General features: G+C 38.8%; 1 non-coding gene across 1 annotated transcript; it reads left to right on the top strand.

Moving 5' to 3' along the window:
* Positions 1-21,317: 21,317 nt before the first annotated feature.
* On the top strand, positions 21,318-21,422 carry Gm26437. Its single transcript, XR_003953137.1, has one exon. It is a non-coding gene; the product is annotated as a U6 spliceosomal RNA (small nuclear RNA).
* The last annotated feature ends 742 nt before the right edge of the window (positions 21,423-22,164 follow it).

Here is a 22,164-nt window from a genome sequence, read left to right as displayed (position 1 = left end):
TCAATATTTTTATATCTGTTGAGGCCTGTTTTTTTAAACAATTACATGGTCAGTTTTGGAGGAGGTACCATGAGGTGCTGAGAAGAAGGTATATCCTTTTTTATAGGATAAAATGTTCTGTAGATATCATTTTAATCCATTTGTGTCATAACTTCTGTTAGTATCCATGTGTCTCTCTTTGGTTTCTGTTTCCAGGATCTGTCCATTGAGGAAAGTGGTATGGTGAAGTCTCCCACTATTATTGTGTGAGGTGCGATTTGTGCTTTGAGCCTTTACTAAAGTCACTTTAATGAATGTGGCTGTCCTTGCATTTGGAGCATAGATATTTAGAATTGAGAGTTCATCTTGGTAGAGTTTACCTTTGATGAGTATGAAGTGCCCCTCCTTGTCTTTTTTTGATAACTTTGGGTTGGACATCAATTATATTCGATATAATGGCTATTCCAGCTTGTTTCTTAGGACCATTTGCTTGGAAAATTGTTTTACAGCCTTTTACTCTGAGGTAGTGTCTGTCTTTATCCCTGAGGTGGGTTTCCTGTAAACAGCAAAATATTGGGTCCTGTTTGTGTAGCCAGTTTATTAGTCTATGTCTTTTTATTGGGGAATTGAATCCATTGATGTTAAGAGAAATCAAAGAAAAGTAATTGCTGTTTCCTGTCATTTTTGTTGTTAGAGTTGGGAATATATTCTTGTCCCTGTCTTCTTTTAGTTTTGTTAAAGGATTACTTTTTTGCTTTTTCTAAGGTGTAGTTTCCATCTTTGTGTTGGTATTTTCCCTTTATTATCCTTTGAAGGGCTAGATTTGTGGAAAGACGTTGTGTGAATTTGGTTTTGTCATGAAATATATTGTTTTCTCCATCTATATTAATTGAGAGTTTGGCTGGGTATAGGAGCCCTGGCTGGCATTTGTGTTCTCTGAGAGTCTGTATAACATCTGTCCAGGATCTTCTGGCTTTCATAGTCTCTGGTGAGAAATCTGCAGTAATTCTAGTAGGCCTGCCTTTATGTTACTTGACCTTTTTCCCTTACTGCTTTTAATATTCTCTCTTTATTTAGTGCATTTGTTGTTCTGATTATTATGTGTTGGGTGGAATTTCTTTTCTGGTCCAATCTATTTGGAATTCTGTAGGCTTCTTGTATGTTCATGGGCATCTCTTTCTTTGGGTATGGGAAGTTTTCTTCTATAATTTTGTTGAAGATATTTGTTGGCCCTTTAATTTGAAAATCTTCATTCTCATTTAATCCTATTATCTGTAGGTTTGATCTTCACATTGTGTCCTGGATTTCCTGGATGTTTTGAGGTAGCATCTTTTTGCATTTTGCATTTTCTTTGATTGTTATGCCCATGTTCCTTATGGAATCTTCTGCACCTGAAATTTTCTCCTCCATCTTTTGTATTCTGTTGCTGATGCTCACATCTATGGTTCCTGATTTCTTTCCTAGGTTTTCTATCTTCAGAGTTGTCTCCCTTTGGGTTTTCTTCATTGTTTCTACTTCCATTTTTAGATCTTGGATGGTTTTGTTTCATTCCATTGCCTGTTTGGTTGTGTTTTCCTGTAATTCTTTAGGGGATTTTTGTGTTTCTCCTACCTGTTTAGCAGTGTTTGCCTGTAGTTCTTTAAGGGCTTCTACCTGTTTAGCAGTGTTATCTTGTATTTTTTTAAGTGAGTTATTCATCCCCTTCTTAAAATCTTCTACCACCAACATGAGATATGATATTAAATCTGCATCTTGCTTTTCGTGTGTGTTGTGGTATCCAGGACTCATTATGGTGGGCGTACTGGGTTCTGATGATGCCCAATGTTCTTGGTTTCTGTTTTAAGATTCTTACATTTGCCTTTCACCATCTGGAAATCTCTGGTGTTAATGTTCAAGCTGTCTTTGGTTGGAGCTTGATCCTCCTGTGATTCTTTTAGCCCCTGTCAGCACTCATGGGAGTCCAACTCTTTCTTGAGTTCCAGTGGTCAAAACACTCTCTGCATGCAAGCTCTCCTCTTTCAGGGCAGGTGTCTAGCCGTCTGGAGCTCTGATCTACCTCCTGAGTTCTGGGGTCAGAACTCTCCCTGTAGGCCGACTCTCCTTTGACAAGGAATGTGCCCACTTGTCTGGGTCTCAGCTCTGCCTCCTGACTGAGGATGAGGGCCCTATGGGACCCTGACCAAGAAGCTCTGTTGCTTCTATCACCCAGGTGTTCTCAGGTTATCAGGAGGTCCAGAGTGTGCTAGGGGTCCTGCAGCTTGGAGAGTCCTCTGGTGCCCTAGACACCCTCGGACAGGTTCATGCAGAAGATGGCGGGGCTGGCCCAGACCTGAATGGATCCCAGCCTCTGGTTGGGCTGGGTCCTTTTGTCCTTGTTCCTGCCTGCACAAGACCCTCTGAGATTCTTTGGAGCTGATGTTGCGTTCCACTCACCTGTGATTCCTAGGTGATCCTGAGGTCCTGCGGCATGGAGAGCACTCTGGAGCCCTTAGCAGCCTCCACTGGACTCAGAAAGAAGATGGCGGGCCCAGCTTATTTCTTAAGTCCATTCACTTGTAATATTTTTCTAACCCTTTACCTTGAAGTAACATATCTTATTGATGTTGAGGTGTGTTTCCTGATGTAGCCAAAGGTTGGGAATTTTTCTCATTCACTGTGCTCATCTGCAGTATTTTGGGGATGGAATTGAAACCACTGATAATTGATAATTACTAATGACTGTTGTTTCCTATGCATAACAGAATACTTCAAAGGATGAATGATGTTACTTTTCAAAAGATGATGGTGTCTAAGATTTTGGACTCTTGAGTTATCCCTCTTCCTGAGATATAGAGGTAAGATTATATAGACTAAACAGATTGTGTTTATTAACGAACTAAACAGTTAGTTTATAAATATTAAATAATTAGATGTGTATGTATCTGCATAACAGTTAAAAGAAAAGACACCATGAATGTGCAATAGAGAGCAAAGGCACATGGAAGGTGTTATAGTGAGAAAAGACAACAAAGAAAATGGTGTAATTATAATTTCAAAAATGTTATAAAAATTATCACTATGCTACGGACAGATTATTTTAAAGCACAGATCATTATAATAGTTTCTTATGCATTATTTCAAAGATGTTAGATTTAATTATCAAATCATTTTATCATATGACTTCATTATTATGGGACTTGCACATGTAACTTTTTTGAATTACTACTAGATATTTCCATTATTTACATTTAACATTTTATCCCCTTTCCTAATTTTCCCTCTGAAAATCCCCTTATCCCATCCTCTCTCCCCCTGCTGACTAACCCACCCACTCCTGCTTCCCTGTCCTGATATTCCTCTACAATGGGGCATCCAGCCTTCATAGGATCAAGGGTCTCTCCTCTCACTGATATCTTATAAGGCCATGCTCTGCTACATATGCAGCTAGAGCCATGGGTCCATCCATGTGTACTCTTTGGTTGGTGGTTTAGTCCCTGGGAGCTCTGGGGCTACTGGTTTGTTATATTGTTGTTCTTCCTATGGAGATGCAAACCCCTTCAGCTCCTTTGGTCCTTTCTCTAGCTCCTCCATTGAGGATCCCATGCATAGTCCAATGGTTGGCTAATGAGCATCCAACTTTGTATTCGTCAGAAACTTGCAGAGACTCTCAGGAGACAGCTACATCAGGTTCCTGTCAGTAAGAATTTATTGGCACCCACAATAGTGTCTGGGTTTGGTAACTGTATATCGGATGGATCCCCAGGTGGGGCAGTCTCTGTATGGCCTTTCCTTCAGTCTCTGCTCCACACTTTGTCTCTGTATCTCCTCCCATGTGTATTTTGTGCCCCCTTCTAAGAAGAACTGAAGGAAACAAACTTTGGTCTTCCTTTTTCTTGAGCTTCATGTGTTCTGTGAATTTTATCTTGGGTTTTATGAACTTTTGGGCTAATATCCACTTATAAGTGAGTGCATACCATGCATATTCTTTTGTGACCAAGTTACCTTACTCAGGATATTTTCTAGTTCCATCCATCCATTTGCATAAGAATTTCATGAATTCATTGTTTTTAATAGCTGCGTAGTACTCCATTGTGCAGATGTACCACATTTTCTGTATCCATGCCTCTGTTGAAGGTGCTTTGAGCTCTTTCCAGATTCTGGCTATTATATATATGGCTGCTATCAACTTAGTGGAGCACGTGTCCTTATTACATGTAGGAATGTCTTCTGGGTATATGCCCAGGAGTGTTATAGATGTCTCCTCAGGTAGTAGTATGTCTGATTTTCTGAGAAACCACCAGAGAGGTTGCACCACCTTGCAATCTCACCAACAATGGAGAAGTGTTCCTCTTTCTCCAAATCCTCGCCAGTATCTAATGTCACCTAAGTTTTTGATCTTAGCCATTCTGACTGGTGTGAGGTGGAATATCAGGATTGTTTTGAATTGCATTTTCCCTAATGACTAAAGATATTGAACAAATCTCTAGGTGCTTTTCAGCCATTAGGTATTTCTTAGTTGTAAATTCTATGTTTTGTATTGTACTCCATTTTAAAATAGGGTTATTTGGTTCTCTGGAGTCTAACTTCTTGAGTTCTTTACATATATTGATTATTAGCCCTCTATGGGATGTGAGATTGGTAAAGATCTTTTTCCAACCTGGTGGTTGTGGGATTGTCCTACTGACAATGTCTTTTGCCTTACAGAAGCTTTGCAATTTTATGAGGTCCCATTTGTCAATTCTTGATCTTAGAGCATAAGCCATTAGTGCTCTGTTCAGGAAAATTACCCCTGTGCCCATAAGATCTAGGCTCTTCCCTACTTTCTTTCTATTAGTTTCAGTGTATATGGTTTTATTTGGGTGTTCTTGATCTACTTGGACTTGAGATTTAAGGAAATAAGAATGGATCAATTTGCTGTCTTCTATATGCTGGTCACCAGTTGAACCAGCACCATTTGTTGAAAATGCTCTCTTTTTTCCCCTGGATGATTATAGCTCCTTTGTCAAGTGACCATAGGCATGTAGGTTCATTTCTGGATCTTCAATTGTCTTCCATAGATCTACCTGCCTGTCTCTGTACCAACACCATGCATTAATTTTTTTATCACTACTGCTCTGTAATACAGCTTGAGGTCAGTGATGTTGATTCCTTTAGAAATTCTTTTATTGTTGAGAATAGTTTTCACTATCCTGGGTTCTTTGTTATTCCAAATGAATTTGAGAATTGCTCTTTCTAACTCTATGAAGAACTGGGTTGAAATTTTTGATGGGGATTGCATTGAATCTGTAGATTACATTTTGCAAGTTGGACATTTTTACTATATTAATCCTGCTAATCCATCAGCATGGGAGATATTTTCCTCTTCTGAGATCTCCTTTGATTTCTTTCTTGAGAGACTTGAAGTTCTTGTCATACAGTTCATTCACTTGCTTGGTTAGAGTCACACCAAGATATTTTACCTTATTTGTGACTATTGTGAAGGTGTCGTTTCCCTAATGTCTTTGTTTATCCTTTGAGTAGATAAAGCCTCCTGATTTGTTTGAGTTAATTTTATATCCAGCTACTTTGCTTAAGTTGTTTATCAGGTTTAGGATTTCTCTGGTGGAATTTTGGGGGTCACTTAAATATACCATCATATCATCTGTAATAGTGATATTTTGAATTCTTCCTTTGCAATATGTATTCATTTGACCTACTTCTGTTGTCTAATTGCTCTGGCTAGGAATTTGGTAGGGATAGAGTGGGAAGCCTTGTCTAGTCCCTGATTTTAGTGGTGTTGCTTCAAGTTTCCCTCTAATTAGTACAATGTTAGCTATTACTTTGCTATATATTCCTTTTAATATGTTTAGGTGTGGACATTTAATTTTTGACCATCTCAAGACATTTATGCTGAAAGGATTTGGATTTTGTCAAATGCTATCTCAGAATCTAATGAGGGGATCTTGTGCATTTTTTTCCTTTGAGTTTGTTTTACAGGGGATTACATTGATGTTTTTCCATATACTGAACCATCTAGGCATCCCTGGGGTGAAGTCTACTTGATCATGATGGATGATCATTTAGATGTGTCCTTGGATTTGGTTTGTAAGAAATTTATTAAGTAATTTATGCCAATGTTCATAAGGGAAATTGGTCTGAGGTTCTCTTTATTTGTTGGATCTTTGTCTGGTTTAGGTATCAGTGCAAATGTGGATTCATAGAACAAATTGGGTAGTATTCGTTCTGGTTCTATTCTGTGGAAAGGTTGAAGGTTATTGGTATTAGGTCTTCTTTGAAGGCCTGATAGAACTGTGAACTAAAACCTTCTGGTCATGAGCTTTTTTTTTTTTTTTTTTTTTTTTTTTTGGTTGGTAGACTATTAATGTCTGCTATTTCCTTCGGGATTGTGGGAATGTTTAGATGGTCTATCTGATCCTGATTTAACTTTGGTATGTGGTATGTTTCTAGAAAATTGTCCATTTCATCCAGATTTTCTGGTTTTGTTGAATATAGGATTTTATAGTGGGATCTGATGGTTTTTTGTATTTCCTCATTTTCTGTTGTTATCTCTCCCTTTTTGTTCCCGATTTTGTTAATTTGGACACTGTCTCTGTGCTTTCTGGCTAGTCTTGCTAAGAGTTTATCTACTTTGTTGATTTCTCAAAGAACCAGCTCCTCTTTTGGTTGATTCTTTGTATAGTTCTTTTTGTTTCTGCTTGGTTGATTTCTGCCCTGAGTTTGATCAATTATGCTGCAGTCTACTCCTCTTTGGTGTATTTGCTTCTTTTTGTTCTAGAGCTTTCAGATGTGCTGGCAAGTTGCTATTGTATGTTCTCTCCAGTATCAGTTTCTTTTTGTGTCTGATTATATGGTCAGTTTTGGAGAAGGTGCCATGAGGTGCTGAGAAGAAGGTATATTTTTTTTGTTGTTGTTTTAGGATGAAATGTTCTGTATATGTGTGATAAATCCATTTGGTCCATAACGTGATAATCTCACTGTGTCTATATTTAGTTTACATTTCCATAAGACCGGGATATTACAGTCCCTCACTATTATTGGGTGTGTGTGTAAAATGTGTGCTTTGAGCTTCAGAAAAGTTTCTTTTTTAAAAAAAGATATTTTCTATATTTACATTTCAAATGCTATCCCAAAAGTTCTGTATACCCTCCCACTCCCTGTTCCCCTACCCACCCACTCCTAATTCTTGGCCCTGGTATTCCCCTGTACTGGGGCACATAACATTTGTAAGACCTAGGGGCCTCTCTTCTAGGCCATCTTCTGCTACATATGCAGCTAGAGACACAAGCTCTGGGGGGTACTGGTTAGTTCATATTGTTGTTCCACCTATAGGGTTGCAGACCCTTCAGCTGCTTGGGAACTTTTTCTAGCAGCTCCATTGGAGGCAATGTGTTCCATCCAATAGATGACTGTGAGCATCCACTTCTGTATTTGCCAGACACTGGCATAGCCTCACACAAGACAGTTATATCAGGGTCCTTTCCGTAAAATCTTGCTGGCATATGCAATAGTGTCTGGGTTTGGTGGCTGATTATGGGATGGAACCCAGGGTGTGGCAGTCTCTGGATGATCCATCCTTTCTACCTAGTTCCAGACTTTGTCTCTGTAATTCCTTCCATGGGTATTTTATTTCCTATTCTAAGGAGAAATGAAGTATCCACACTTTGATCTTCCTTCTTCATTATCTTGTGTTTTGCAAGTTGTATCTTTGATATTCTAGGTTTCTGGGCTAATATCCACATATCAGTGAGTGCATATCAAGTGACTTCTTCTGTAATTGGGTTACCTCACTAAGGATGATTTCCTCCAGATTTATCCATTTGCCCAAGAATTTTATAAATTGATTGTTTTCAATAGCAGAGTACTCCATTGTATAAATGTGCCACATTTTCTGAATCCATTTCTCTGGTGAGGGACATCTGGGATCTTTCCAGCTTCTGGCTATTATAAATAAGGCTGCTATGAACATAGTGAAGCATGTGTTCTTTTTACCAGTTAGAACATCTTCTGGGTATATGCCCAGGAGAGGTATTGCTGGATCTTCCCATATAACAATGTCCAATTTTCTGAGGAACTGCATATGCCAGACTGACTTCCAAGGGTGGTTGTACAAGCTTGCAGTCCCACCAGCAATGGAGGAGTGTTCCTATTTCTCCACATCCTTGCCAACATCGGCTCAATTTTTGATTTTAGTCATTCTGACTGGTGTGAGGTGGAATTTCAAGGATGTTTGATTTGTATTTCCCTGATGATTAAGGATGTTGAACATTTTGTCAGGTGCTTATCAACCATTCACAATTCCTCAGTTGAGAATTCTTTGTTTAGCTCTGAACCCCATTTTTAATGGGTTTATTTGAGTTTCTAGAGTTCAGCTTCTTGAGCTTTTTGTATATATTGCATATTAGTCCCCTATCAGATTTAGGATTGGGAAAAATCCTTTCCTAATCTGTTGGTGGCCTTTTTGTCTTGTTGACGGTGTCTTTTGCCTTAGAAAAGCTTTGCAACTTTATGAGGACCCATTTATCAACAACATTATCTTACAGCACAAGCCATTGCTGTTCTGTTTAGGAATTTTTCCCCTGTGCCCATATCTTCGAGGCTTTTCCCCACTTTCTCCTTGATTTCAATGTCTCTTGTTTTATGTAGAGTTCGTTGATCCACTTACACTTGAGCTTTGTCAAGGAGATAAGAATGGATCAATTCACATTCTTCTACATAATAACCGCGAATTGTGCTAGCACCATTTCTTAAAAATGCTGTCTTGTTTCCACTGGATGGTTTTAGCTCCATTGTCAATGATCAGGTAAACACATCTGTGGATTCATTTCTGGGTCTTCAATTCTATTCCATTAATCTACCTGTCTGTTGCTGTACCAGTACCATACAGTTTTTATCAAAATTGCTCTGCAGTACAGCTTTAGGTCAGGCATGGTGATTCCACCAGAGCTTCTTTTATTGTTAAGAATATTTTTTGCTATCCTAGATCTTTTTTATTATTCCAGGTGAATTTGCAAATTGCCCTTTCTAACTCATGAAGAATTGAATTGGAATTTTGATGGTGATTGCATTGAATCTGTAGATTGCTTTATATAGGACAGCCATTTTGAAAATATTAATCCTGCTAATCCATGAGCATGTGAGATCTTTATATCTTCTGAGATCTACTTAGATTTATTTTTTCAGAGACTTGAAGTTCTTATTATACAGATCTTTCAGTTCCTTAGAGTCACACCAATGTATTCTATATTATTTGTGACTATTGTGAAGGGTGTTGTTTCCCTAATTTCTTTCTCAGCCTGTTTATCCTTTGTGTAGAGAATGGCCACTGATTTGTTTGAGTTAATTTTATATCCAGATACTGCACTTAAGCTGTTTATAAGGTTTAGAAGTTCTCTGTTGGAACTTTTAGGGACACATATGTACTATCATATCATCTGCAAATAGTGATATTTTGACTTCTGCCATTTCAATTTGTATCCCCTTGATCTCCATTTGTTGTTGAATTGCTCTGGGTAGGACTTCAACTACTATATTGAATAGGTATGGAGAAAGTGGGCATTGTTTTATAGTCCCTGATTTTAGTGGTATTGCTTTGAGTTTCTTTCCATTTAGTTTGATGTTGGCTACTGGTTTGCTAATATTGCTTTTATTAAGTTTAGGTATGGGCCTTGAATTTCTGATCTTTCCAATGCTTTTATCATGAAGGGATGTTAGATTTTTATCAATTGGTTTCACAGCATCTAATGAGATGATCATGTGGTTTTTGTCTTTGAGTTTGTCTATATAGTGGATTAAGGTGATGGATCTCCATATATTAATCCATCCCTGCATCCCTGGGATGAAGCCTACTTGATCATGATGAATGATCATTTTGATGTGTTCTTGGATTTGGTTGGTAAGGATTTTATTGAATACTTTTGCATTGATATTCATAAGGGAAATTGGTCTGAAGTTCTCTTTCTTTGTTGGATCTTTGTGTGGTTTAGGTATCAGAATAATTGTGGCTTCATAAAATGAATTGGGTAGAGTACCTTCGGTTTCTATTTTGTGGAATAGTTTGAGAAGAACTGGGATTAGGTCTCCTTTGAAGGTCTGATAGAAGTCTGCACTAAACCCATCCGGTCCAAGGCTCTTTTTGGTTGTGAGACTATTGACGACTGCTTCTATTTCTTTAGGGGAAATGGGAATGTTTAGATCATTAACCTGATCCTGATTAATCTTTGGTACCTGGTTATCTATCTAGGAAGTTGTCCATTTCATTCAGGTTTTATAGTTTTGTTGACTATAGCCTTTTGTAGTAGCATCTGATGATGTTTTGTATTTCCTCAGGTTCTGTTGTTATGTCTCCTTTGTCATTTCTGATTTTGTTAATTAAGATACTGTCACTCTGCCCTTAAGTTAATCGGTCTAAGTGTTTATCTATCTTGTTGACTTTTTCAAAGAACCAACTCCTGGTTTGGTTGATTCTTTGAATAGTTCTTCTTGTTTCCACTTGATTGACTTCAACTCTGAGTTTGATTATTTCCTCCTGTCTACCCCTCTCGGTTGAATTTGTTTCCTTTAGTTCTAGAGCTTCTAGGTGTGCTGTCAGGCTGCTAGTGTATGCTCTCTCTAGTTGTTTTTTTTTTTTTTTTGGAGGCACTCAGGGCTATGAATTTACCTCTTAGGACTGCCTTCATTGTGTCATATAAATTTGGGTATGTTGTTTCTGCATTTTCATTAAACTCTAAAAAGTCTTTAATACCTTTCTTTATTTCATCCTTGATCAAGAAATCATTGAATAGAGTGCTGTTCAGTTTCCATGTGAATGTTGGCTTTCTAGTATTTATGCTGCTATTGACAATCAATTGTATTCCATGGTGATCAGATAGCATGCGTGGGATAATTTCAATATTATTGTATCTTTGCAGGCCTGTTTTGTGACCAATTATGAGGTCAATTTTGGAGGAGGTACCATAGGGTGCTGAGAAGAAGTTATATCCTTTGGTTTAGGATAAAATGTTCTATAGGTATCTATTAAATCCACTTGTTTCATCACTTCTGTTAGTGTGCATATGTGTCCCTGTTTAGTTTGTTTCCAGGAACTGTCCATTGGTAAGAGTGGGGTGTTAAAGTCTCCCACTATTATTGTGTGAGGTTCAATGTGTGCTTTGAGCTTTATTAAAGTTTCTTTAATAATGTGGCTGTCCTTGTATTTGGAGCATAAATATTCAGAATTGAGAGTTCTTCTTGGTAGATTTTACCTTTAATGAGTATGAAGTTCCTCTCCTTGTCTTTTTTGATATCTTTGGGTTGGAAGTCAATTTTATTTGATATTAGAATGGCTACTCCAGCTTGTTTCTTTGTACCATTTGCTTGGAAAATTGTTTCCCAGCCTTTCACTCTGAGGTAGTATCTGTCTTTTTCCCTAAGGTGGATTTCCTGTAAGCAGCAAAATGCAGGTCCTGTTTGTGTAGCCAGCCTATTAGTCTATGTCTTTTTATTGGAAATTGAATCCATTGATGTTAAGAGAAACTAAAGAAAAGTAATTGTTGCTTCCTGTTATTTTTGTTGTTACAGTTGTGATTCTGTTCTTGTGGCTGTCTTCTTTTAGCTTTGTTGAAGAATTGCTTTCTTGCTTTTACTAGGGTGTAGTTCCTGTCCTTGTGTTGGTGTTATCCTTTGAAGGGCTGGATTCATGGAAAGATATTGTGTGACTTTTGTCATGGAATACTTTGGTTTCTCCATCTGTGGTCATTGAGAATTTTGCTGGATATAGTAGCCTGGGCAGGCATTTGCGGTCTCTTAGGGTCTACATAACATCTGTCCAGGATCTTCTTGCTTTCATAGTCTCTGCTGAGAATTCTGGAGTAATTCTAATAGGCCTCTCCTTATATGTTACTTGACCTTTTTCCCTTACTGCTTTTAATATTCTATATTTATTTAGGCATTTGTTGTTCTAATCATTATGTGTTGGGAGGAATTTCTTTTCTGGTCCAGTCTATTTGGAGTTCTGTAGGCCTCTTGTATGTTCATGGGCATCTCTTTCTTTATGTATGGGAAGTTTTCTTCTATAGTTATGTTGAAGATATTTGTTGGCCCTTTCATTTGAAAATCTTCATTCTCATCTACTCCTATTATCTGTAGGTTTGGTCTTCTCATTGTGTCCTGGATTTCCTGGATGTTTTGAGGTAGCATCTTTTTGTATTTTGCATTTTCTTTGATTGTTATGCCCATGTTCCTTATGGAATCTTCTGCACCTGAGATTCTCTCCTCTATCTCTTGTATTCTGTTGCTGATGCTCACATCTATTTTTCCTGATTTCTTTCCTAGGGTTTCTATCTCCAGAGTTGTCGCACTTTGGGTTTTCTTTATTGTTTCTACTTCCATTTTTAGGTCTTGGATGATTTTGTTCAATTCTATCACCTGTTTGGTTTGTTTTCCTGTAATTATTTAAGGACTTTTACCTCTTTAGCAGTGTTATCCTGTATTTCTTTAAGTGAGTTATTAATGTCCTACTTAAAGTCCTCTACCAGCATCATGAGATATGATTTTAAATCTGAGTCTTGCTTTTTGGGTGTGTTGGGGTATCCAGGACTGATTCAGGTGGGAGTGCTGGGGTCTGAAGATGGTGAGTACTCTTGGTTTCTTTTAGTAAGATTCTTTTTTTTAATTTATTATTTTTAATTAGGTATTTTCTTCATTTACATTTCAAATGCTATCCCAAAAGTCCCCCAGACCCTACTACTACTATTAGTAAGATTTTTATGTTTGCCTTTCGCAATCTGGTAATCTCTGGAGTTAGTTGTTATAGTTATCTCTGGGTGGAGCTTGTTCCTCCTGTGATTCTGTTTCCCTCTGTCAGCAGACCTGGGAGTCCAGCTCTTTCCTGATTCTCAATGTTCAGAATACTCTTTGTAGGCAAGCTCTCCTCTTGCAAGGAAGGTGCACAGAGTTCTGGTGCTCAGTACTGCCACCTGGCTTAAGATGAAGGCCCAAAACAGGGCCTGTCCCAGAAGATGTGTTGTCTCTGCATTCTGCATGCTCACCTGCAGAGACTGGTCTTGGAAGAACCTGGGACACAAGATGGCTCTCTCACCTGCTCTGGCGGTCAGAGCCCTCCCAGGTGGCCACCTCTCCTCTATTGGGGAAAGGTGCCTAGATGTCTGGAACTGAAAGGGGGCTCTGTCCCAGAAACTGTGTAGCTTCTGCCTGTCCCAGAAGCTTGTCGCTTCTGTAGTCCGCTTGCTCACCCTCTGTAGTTTGTGAGTTGACCTGTGCAGACTGGTCTCTGAGGGACTTGGGACACAAGATGGCTCCCTTGCCTGCTCTGGCAGTCAGAGCCCTAGTAGGCAGACATCTCTCCTCTGGTGGGGAAGGTGCCTGGATGTCTGGAGCCTGAAAGGGGGGTCTATCCTAGAAGCTGTGTCACTTCTGCCTGTCCTAGAAGTTGTGTGGCTTCTACAGTCAGCACTCTCACCTGCACAGACTGGTCTCTAAGGGACGCCAGACACAAGATGGCTCCCTGACCTGCTCCAGCAGTCAGAGCCCTCCCGGGTGGACACCTCTCCTCTAGCAGGAAAGGTGTCCAGATGTCTGGTGCCCGAAAAGGGTTCTGTACCAGAAGCTGTGTCACTTCTGCAGTCCACTTGCTCACCCTCAGCAGTCTGTGAGCTGACCTGCACAGACTGGTCTCTGAGGGACCCAAGACACAAGAGGGTTCTCTTACCTGCTCTGGCAGTCAGAGGTTTTCTCTGTTTTAATTTGGTACTGGGTCCCTGCCCATGGAACAATGTCACCAAAAGTTATTGTAGGTTTTTCACAATTTTTTTTCCGAGCACATTAAAGAATTTAATTATTTATAAAGAGACTGACCATACACTTGTATGTCTTAACTATCTTTAACAATGTATAACAATTTAGTAACTTTTTTAAGATTAGAGTCTTTTTATTAGATATTTTCTTCATATACATTTCAAATGCTATCTGAAAGTTCCCTATACCCTCCCTCTGCCCTGTTTCCCTACCTACTCACTCCTGCTTCTTGGCCCTGGCATTCCCCTGTACTGGGATATATAAAGTTTGCAATACCAAGGGGCCTCTCTTCCAGGTGATGGACGACTAGGCCATCTTCTGCTACATATGCAGCTAGAGATACAAGCTCTGGGGGTACTGGTTAGTTCATATTGTTGTTCCACCTATAGGGTTGCAGACCCCTTTAGCTCCTTGGGTGCTTTCTCTAGCTTCTCAATTGGGGGCCCTGTGTACCATCTTATAGATGACTGTGAGCATCCACTTCTGTATTTGCCAGGCACTGACATAGCCTCATACAAGACAGCTATAACAGGGTCCCTTCAGCAAAATCTTTCAGGATTATGCAATAGTGTCTGGGTTTGGTGGCTGATTATGGGATGGATCCCCATGTGGGGTATTCTCTGGATAGTCCATCCTTTTGTCTTAGCTCCAAACTTTGTCTTTGTAACTCCTTTCATGGGTATTTTGTTTCCTATTCTAAGGAGGAATGAAGTATCCACCCATTGGTATTCCCTCTTCTTGTTTGTTTGTTTGTTTGTTTGTTTTGTTTTTGTTTGTGAATGTGTTTTGCAAATTGTATCTTGGGTGTTCTATGTTTCTGGGCAAGTATCCACTTCTCAGTGAGTGCATATCTAATGACTTCTTTTGTGATGGGGTTACCTCACTAAGGATGATAGGGAACTAAAAACATCCAGTGGAAAAAAGACAGCATTTTCAACAAATTTTGCTGGCACAAATCGTGGTTATCATGTAGAAGGATGCAAATTGATCCATTTTTACCTCCTTCAACAAAGCACAAGTCTAAGGGATCAAAGACCTCCACATAAGACCCCAGACACTGAAATTAATAGAGGGGAAAGTGGGGAAAAGCCTTGAAGATATGGGCACAGGGGAAAAATTCCTAAACAGAACAGCAATGGCATGTGCTGTAAGATCAAGAATTGACAAATGGGACCTCATAAAATTGCAAAGCTTCTGTAAGGCAAAAGACACTGTCAATAAGACAAAAAGGCCACCAACAGATTGGGAAAGGATTTTTCCCAATCCAAAGTCTGATAGGGGACTAATATCTAATATATACAAAGAGCTCAAGAAGCTGGACTCCAGAAATTCAAATAACCCCATTAAAAATGGGGTTCAGAGCCAAAGAATTCTCACCTGAGGAATACCAAATGGCCAAGAAACACCTGAAAAAAATTCAGCATCCTTAATCATCAGGGAAATGCAAATCAAAACAAACTTAAGATTACACCTCACACCAGTCAGAATGGCTAAGATAAAAAATTCAGGTGAAATCAGATGCTGGTGAGGATGTGGAGAAAGAGAAACACTCCTCCATTGTTGGTGTGATTGCAAGCTTGTACAACCACTCTGGAAGTCAGTCTGGAAGTTCCTCAGAAAATTGGACATAATACTACCAGAAGATCTAGCACTACCTCTCCTGGGCATATACCCAGAATATGTTCCAACTGGTAATAAGAACACATGCTCCACTATGTTCATAGCAGCCTTATTTATAATAGACAGAAGCTGGAAGGAACCCAGATGTCCCTCAACAGAAGAATGGATACAGAAAATGTGGTACATTTACACAGTGGAGTACTACTCAGCTATTAAAAACAATGGATTTATGAAATTCTTGGACAAATGGATGTATCTGGAGGATATCACCCTTAGTGAGGTTTTCTCAAATTAATTAACCTCATGTAGAAACCCCTTTACATGCATGTCCAGAGGCTTATCTTCTAGTTAAGTCTATATCCTTCCAAGTTGACAATCTCAACCATCATAAGCCCACACCTTATAAGTTAGCATCCAGACATTCAACAATTTAGGCATAGCCCATCAAAACTTTCTCACTATTAGCTCATGGCCATCTCATAATACAAACATATTTATTTCAGGTTCAAATGCCCCTGTCCCCTTTAAAAGTTCCAACACCTCTTAAAATTTTAAAATCCAAGTCTGAGACTCAATGAAATCTCTTAACTGTAATCTTGTACAAAATCAAAAACATGCTACAGGGTCCAATATACAATAAAATACAATAAGTATTTCCATTCCAAAGGGGAGGTATGGTGGCATAGCAAGGAAAGATCATACTAATCAAGAAATCTCACAAAGAAAAGACTAAATCTTGAAGCTCCATGTCAGAAATCTAGGACTTCATGCTTCTTATTGGTATATCTCTGGGTGAGGGCTCCTCTTAAAGTAATGGATAATCAATATTAATAAGATAAATGTTATATACATAAACCACCCATAAATGAATGAAGGACTAGGGATGTAGAATACTGTACAACATTTGCCTAGCGTGTTCAAAACCCTTCCTTTCATTTTCAGCATAGCAAAAAGAAAAGATGATTAAACATTTAAATATGTTGCTAATATGACTGTAAGTTTACAATTATGCTAAGAAGCTTCAATCCTCCATGTCTTGGAACGAGAATCCAGGAGGGGCGATGGAGCCAGAGTTATGAATACAGGAAACAGACTCCAGAGACCAGCATCTAGGCGCAAATTTACTGTACTGAGCAGCAGTAAGCATTTTTTATACAGCCTTTGGACCAATGGGAATTGACACTACCTTTAGAGTAGCCAATTACTGGCACTATGGGGAGGTTCCAGGCTGCCAGCACCTGAGGGGACTTCCATAAACACTGAAGAAGCAGCTACAACCCTTTTCTGAGCCCATTCTGTGTGACTGCAGCTGCTTCTCTAGGGACATGATTTTATGTTGCATAATACCAAAGGTTAATGGTTACATCTGAAGGATGGGTAGAGGTAGAGAGAGAAAAAGAGAGTTCTACACCTCAAAAATTGAGGTTTGCTAGGATCCTCTATTTTGTGCCACACAGTATTTCAGTGGACATGGGCACTAGAACTATTAAAGCAGTATGGAAGCCTCCCTCACCACCATCCAGGCCCCACCCAGGAGCTGTATCACCCACATCCATGAAGTTTACATATCAAATAAAAATCCTTGGTTTAACTTCATTTTTGTTTGTTTGTTTGTTTGTTTGTTTGGTTGGTTGGTTGGTTGGTTGGTTTTTTCAAGACATGGTTGGCAGTGACCATGCAACATCTGCAGGGAACAGCATATTAATGTTTCACTGATGGGCTTCTATGGTAGCAAGGTCCATAGGAAATTCCTTTCTACTTGTCAAGGACCTGTGGTGAATGTTGGTGGCCTCTGTACTTATTACCTAGATTGCATGTGCTACAATCTTTCCTTGCTTTTGCTATGCTGTTTATACAACAGTAATCAGTTTCACTCTGTGGGTAATGGGCAAGGCCTGGAACATACAGACTGAAAGCCACATGGATGGTTTTATGATTTTCTCCATGCTTGAATTTTGAGGTATAAAATCCTTCTCTCCTCTTTCTACCTTTATCCATACATCAGATGTAACCATTAATCTGGGGTATTCTGGGACATGGAATCATGTCCCTAGAGAAGCAGCTGCAGTCACACTGAGTAAGCCTGTGCCAGCTGTGGAGAGCAATGGGTTCTGCTTGCATAACTGTTCTGAGGAAGTTAAGTCTGATCAACAGAGCCTTAAAAATGGGGAAGTTATGTCTGATCACTAGAGACTTAAAAAATGGTTCTTGGAAAGATAGTTTCAGAAACTGATAGGTGTATATCAGGAAAGGTTGCTTGGTACAATGAACATGTAGCTGCCTATAATTTTTTTAAAAAAAAAAATGACAGTCGGGTGCTATTTGATGACTGGTCTTATACCCAGGAATGGTTAATCTACCTCTCACCAGACACAATTGTGTGGCCATATTTACTGCCAACTTAGTATATGCTCATGTTCACAGGACATGCCTGGCTAGAAATTTATTTTTGGCTTGTTGAAATTGTGCATTTTTGTGCAAAATTTGGTTAGGGGTGAAAGACCCAGTGGGAGGGGCAAGGAAGAATGAAAACTATTGGGGGGATTTTACAATGCTGGGGCTTTTATAATATTATAATGCTGATGTTATAGTTTCTTTGAATAAAATAACCAATAATACAACTGCTCAGGAAATCAGGATTGTGACTATACAAATAAAGACAACTTGAACTATCATGTCCATTTGCTTGAATATCAAAAAGAGGTAGTATCATACTTTTTCTGTCATCACAACTCTGTCCTCAGGTTCTTGATTTAATTCCTATGGATAGAAACAAAATCTTGAGGATGAAAAGGATCATTGAAAGGAGGAAGAAACTTATCAGGAAATTTGACTTCTTTCTTTAGCTGAACTGCATGAAAACTGACTAAAAAGCTGGAGGGAGTAAGAACAGTTTTTTTTTTTTTCATCATCATCATCATGCTACAGATTCAGTGCATGTTTGCAATTAGCAACTTGTAAGGTTGATGATGATGATGTAAGGTTTTTGATGATGAGCTTCATCTAGAAGCCCTTCCAGACAATTTAGGACATAAAAGGAAGGGTTATTATGGCTAGATGATGGGAATACATGACTGAGCAAGAACAATAAACACAACTCATGACTTGCCAAAACATCCAAGCTAGTTTTCAGACAAGTAAACAAGAATTTAGAAAACTGGGAAGCAAGTGCTATAATCATGAAATCACTGAAAGCTGTAAGAGTTGCAGTTAGAGATCTGAGTAGCACAAATATTACAAGGGAAATTATATATAAATTTAGGCCATAAAGAAGTGGCTAGAAGTTACAAGAAAATATTTCCTCAATTTACAAAAAAAAAAAAATGGATCAAGGAAGTGGTTGCTAAAAGAACACTTTCATAACACATGTGAAGAGCTGGGTTTAGTCTATAGTACATTTACAGATAAAATACTACTCACAAATGGTTGGGTAGTTAAGAGTACTCCTGGCTCTTGCAGAAGGCCTGGGTTGAGATCTCAGGACCAATATGGTAGCTCACAGACATCCATAAATCCAGTTTTAAGAGATTTATTATCTTTTTTGAATTCAATAGTCACTGGGCCTATATACAGACATGAATGCAGGCTAAACAATCATTACACACACACACACACACACACACACACACACACACACACATATATATATATATATATATATATATATATATATATATACCTATGTGTGTATATTTACACCAATATATATGCATATGTGTGTATATTTGCATATATATGCATATATATGCTATGACTGAAAAAATAAATCAGTGGAAAACATTTTAAAACCAGATTCCACCAAACACCAATCAGAATGGCTAAGATAAAAACCTCAGGTGACAACACATATTCGAGAGGACGTGGAGAAAGAGCAACACTACTCCATTGTTGGTAGGATTGCAAACTGGTACCACTCTCGAAATGAATCTAGAGGTTCCTCAGAAAATTGGAAATAGATCTACCTGAAGACTCAGCTATATTACTCTTGGAAATATACCCAAAAGATTCCCTGCCATGCCACAGGGGCACATGTTCCACTATGTTCATAGCAACCTTGTTTGTGATATCCAGAATGGGAACAACCTAGTTGCCCTGTGACAGACGAATGGACACAGAAAATGTGGTTCATTTACACAATGGAATACTACTCAGCTATTAAGAATAAGGACATACTGGCTTTTGCAGGCAAATGGATAGATCTAGAAAATATCATTTAGTGAGATAACTCAGACTCAAAAGGTTATGCATGGTATTTACTAACTAATAAGTGCATATTAGCCCAAAAAAGTACAGAATACCCAAGATACAGTCCACAGAACCCAAAAAGTTCAGCAAGCTGGAGTGCCCAAGTGAGGATGCCTCAGTCCCACTTGGGAGAGAGAAGAAAGCAATCACAAGTGGGGAAGGAGGGAGGAACCTGGGAGGGGAAGGAGATGGGGAGTGGTGGTGGAGGGAGAGGAACCTGATCTGGTATTGGGTGAGGGAAAAGGACTGAAGTCCTGAGGGTCGGCAGAAAGAGTGGAATCAGACAACCGTTGGAGAAACCTCCAGAATGCATCAGAGACCTGGGAGGTGAGAGACTCTCAGAAATCAAAGGGAGGGACCTTAGATGTAATGCCTGACAGTAGGGAGAGGGAACTTATAGAGCCCACCTCCAACAGAAAAACAGGACATCAAGTGAGGGATGGGGTTGACATTCGACAGTCCCACCTCTGACCCATAATTGTTCCTGTCTGAAAGAACTTCAGGGATAGAAATGGAGAGGAGCCTGAGGAAAAGAAGGCCCAAAGTGTGATCCAGTTCATGGGGAGGTTCCAAGACCAGACTCTGTTACTGAAGTTATGGAGCAGTCACAAAAAAGGACTGATGATGACTTCCCTCCAAAAGACCTGCAAGTAGCTGAAAGAGTCAATTGCAGATATTTGCACCCAACCAATGGACAGAAGCAGCTGGCCCCTGTTGTTGAATTAGGAAGGCCGAAAGAAGCTGAGAAGAGAGGCGAACCTGTAGGAGGACCAGCAGTTTCAATTACTCTGGACCCCCGAGATCTCTCAAACACTGGACCACCAAACAGACAGCATATACCAGCTGATATGAGGCCCCCTAACATATGTATATCAGAGGACTGCCAGGTCTGTGCTCATTCAGAGATGATACACCTAACCCTCAAGAGACTGGAGGCCTTAGAAAGTTTAGAGGTCAGGTGGGGTGGGGGAGGGAATCCACATGAAGATATGGGGTGGGGAGGAGGTATGGAATGTGGAGCAGTTGAAGGGTAGATAGGGGGGGCAGGGAATGGACTATGGAGTGAAAAATAAATTAATTTAAAAATAATAATAATAATGAAAACAAATTGCAATTTCACAAAAGAAAAGTGATAATAAGAAAACATCAATAGGGGACTGAAAATAAGGAGTTTTAATGAATCAAAATGCAATGATATAATAGATATAAAAGATAGACAGAAGAAATCTAAATATAACCAAATTGAGGAAGATGAAGAATTGAACAAGGCTGGAGTTAGAGATCAGTTTTATAGCACATATCTAGAATATGCAAGGCCCTGGGTCTAAACTCCAGCACCACAATAAAATACAATACTATACTATACTATACTATACTATACTATACTATACTATACTATAATTTAAACAAGGGGATATAGAAAACATTTAAATCTTCCAACAAATAAAATAAGAATACTTAACACTAGAAAACTAAATCAATGTTTGTCCAATAATCTTCAAAAAAATTAAAATGAACAACAGATTCTGACATAATTCTTTTACAAATAAATGGAAAAGAGTTTGGGTTCAGATAGCAATTTAGGAACTATTCTAATACATAGATCTTGATGAAAATACTGGAAAATGAAAGTCAGCTTTTGCAAAGGGTAATAAAGAATCTCTAGCAAGAAGCTGAGTAAGTAAGTAAGAAAATATCCATCGTGCTCATTTCGGCAGCAATATACTAAAATTGGAACAATATAGAAAAGATTAGCATGGAACCTGCGTACGGATGACACTCAAATTCGTGAAATGTTCCATATTATATATCGAATAAAATTGACTTCCAACCCAAAGTTATCACAAAAGACAAGGAGGGGCACTTCATACTCATGAAGGTAAATAAAATCTTCCAAGAGGAACTCTCAATTCTGAATATCTATGCTCCAAATGAAAGGGCAGCCACATTCATTGAAGAGACGTTAGTGAAGCTCAAACCACAAATTGCACCTCACACAATAATAGGGGGAGACTTCAACACACCACTCTCATCAATGGACAGATTGTGGAAACAGAAACTAAACAGGGACACACTGAAACTACAGAAGTTATGAAACAAATGGATTTATCAAATATCTACAAAACATCTTATCCTAAAACAAAAGGATATACCTTCTTCTCAGAACCTCATGATACCTTCTTCAAAACTGACCATATAATTGGTCACAAAACAGGCCTCAACAGATACAAAAATATTGAAATTGTCCCATGCATCCTATCAGATCACCCTTGACTAAGGCTGATCTTCAATAACAACATACATAATAGAAAGGCAACATTCACATGGAAACTAAACAACACTCTTCTCAATGATACCTTGGTCAAGGAAAGAATAAAGAAAGAAATTAAAGCCTTTTTAGAGTTTAATGAAAATGAAGCCACAACTTACCCAAACTTATGGGACACAATAAAGCATTTCTAAGAGGAAAACTCACAGCTCTGAGTGCCTCCAAAAAGAAACAAGGGAAAGCACACACTAGCAGTTTGACAACACACCTAAAATTCTAGA

This window comes from Mus musculus, chromosome X (genome assembly GCF_000001635.26).
Source record: "Mus musculus strain C57BL/6J chromosome X, GRCm38.p6 C57BL/6J".
Classification (NCBI taxonomy): domain Eukaryota; kingdom Metazoa; phylum Chordata; class Mammalia; order Rodentia; family Muridae; genus Mus; species Mus musculus.
The sequence above is the reverse complement of the archived record's forward strand: the minus strand, read 5'-3'. Positions and strand labels throughout refer to the sequence as shown.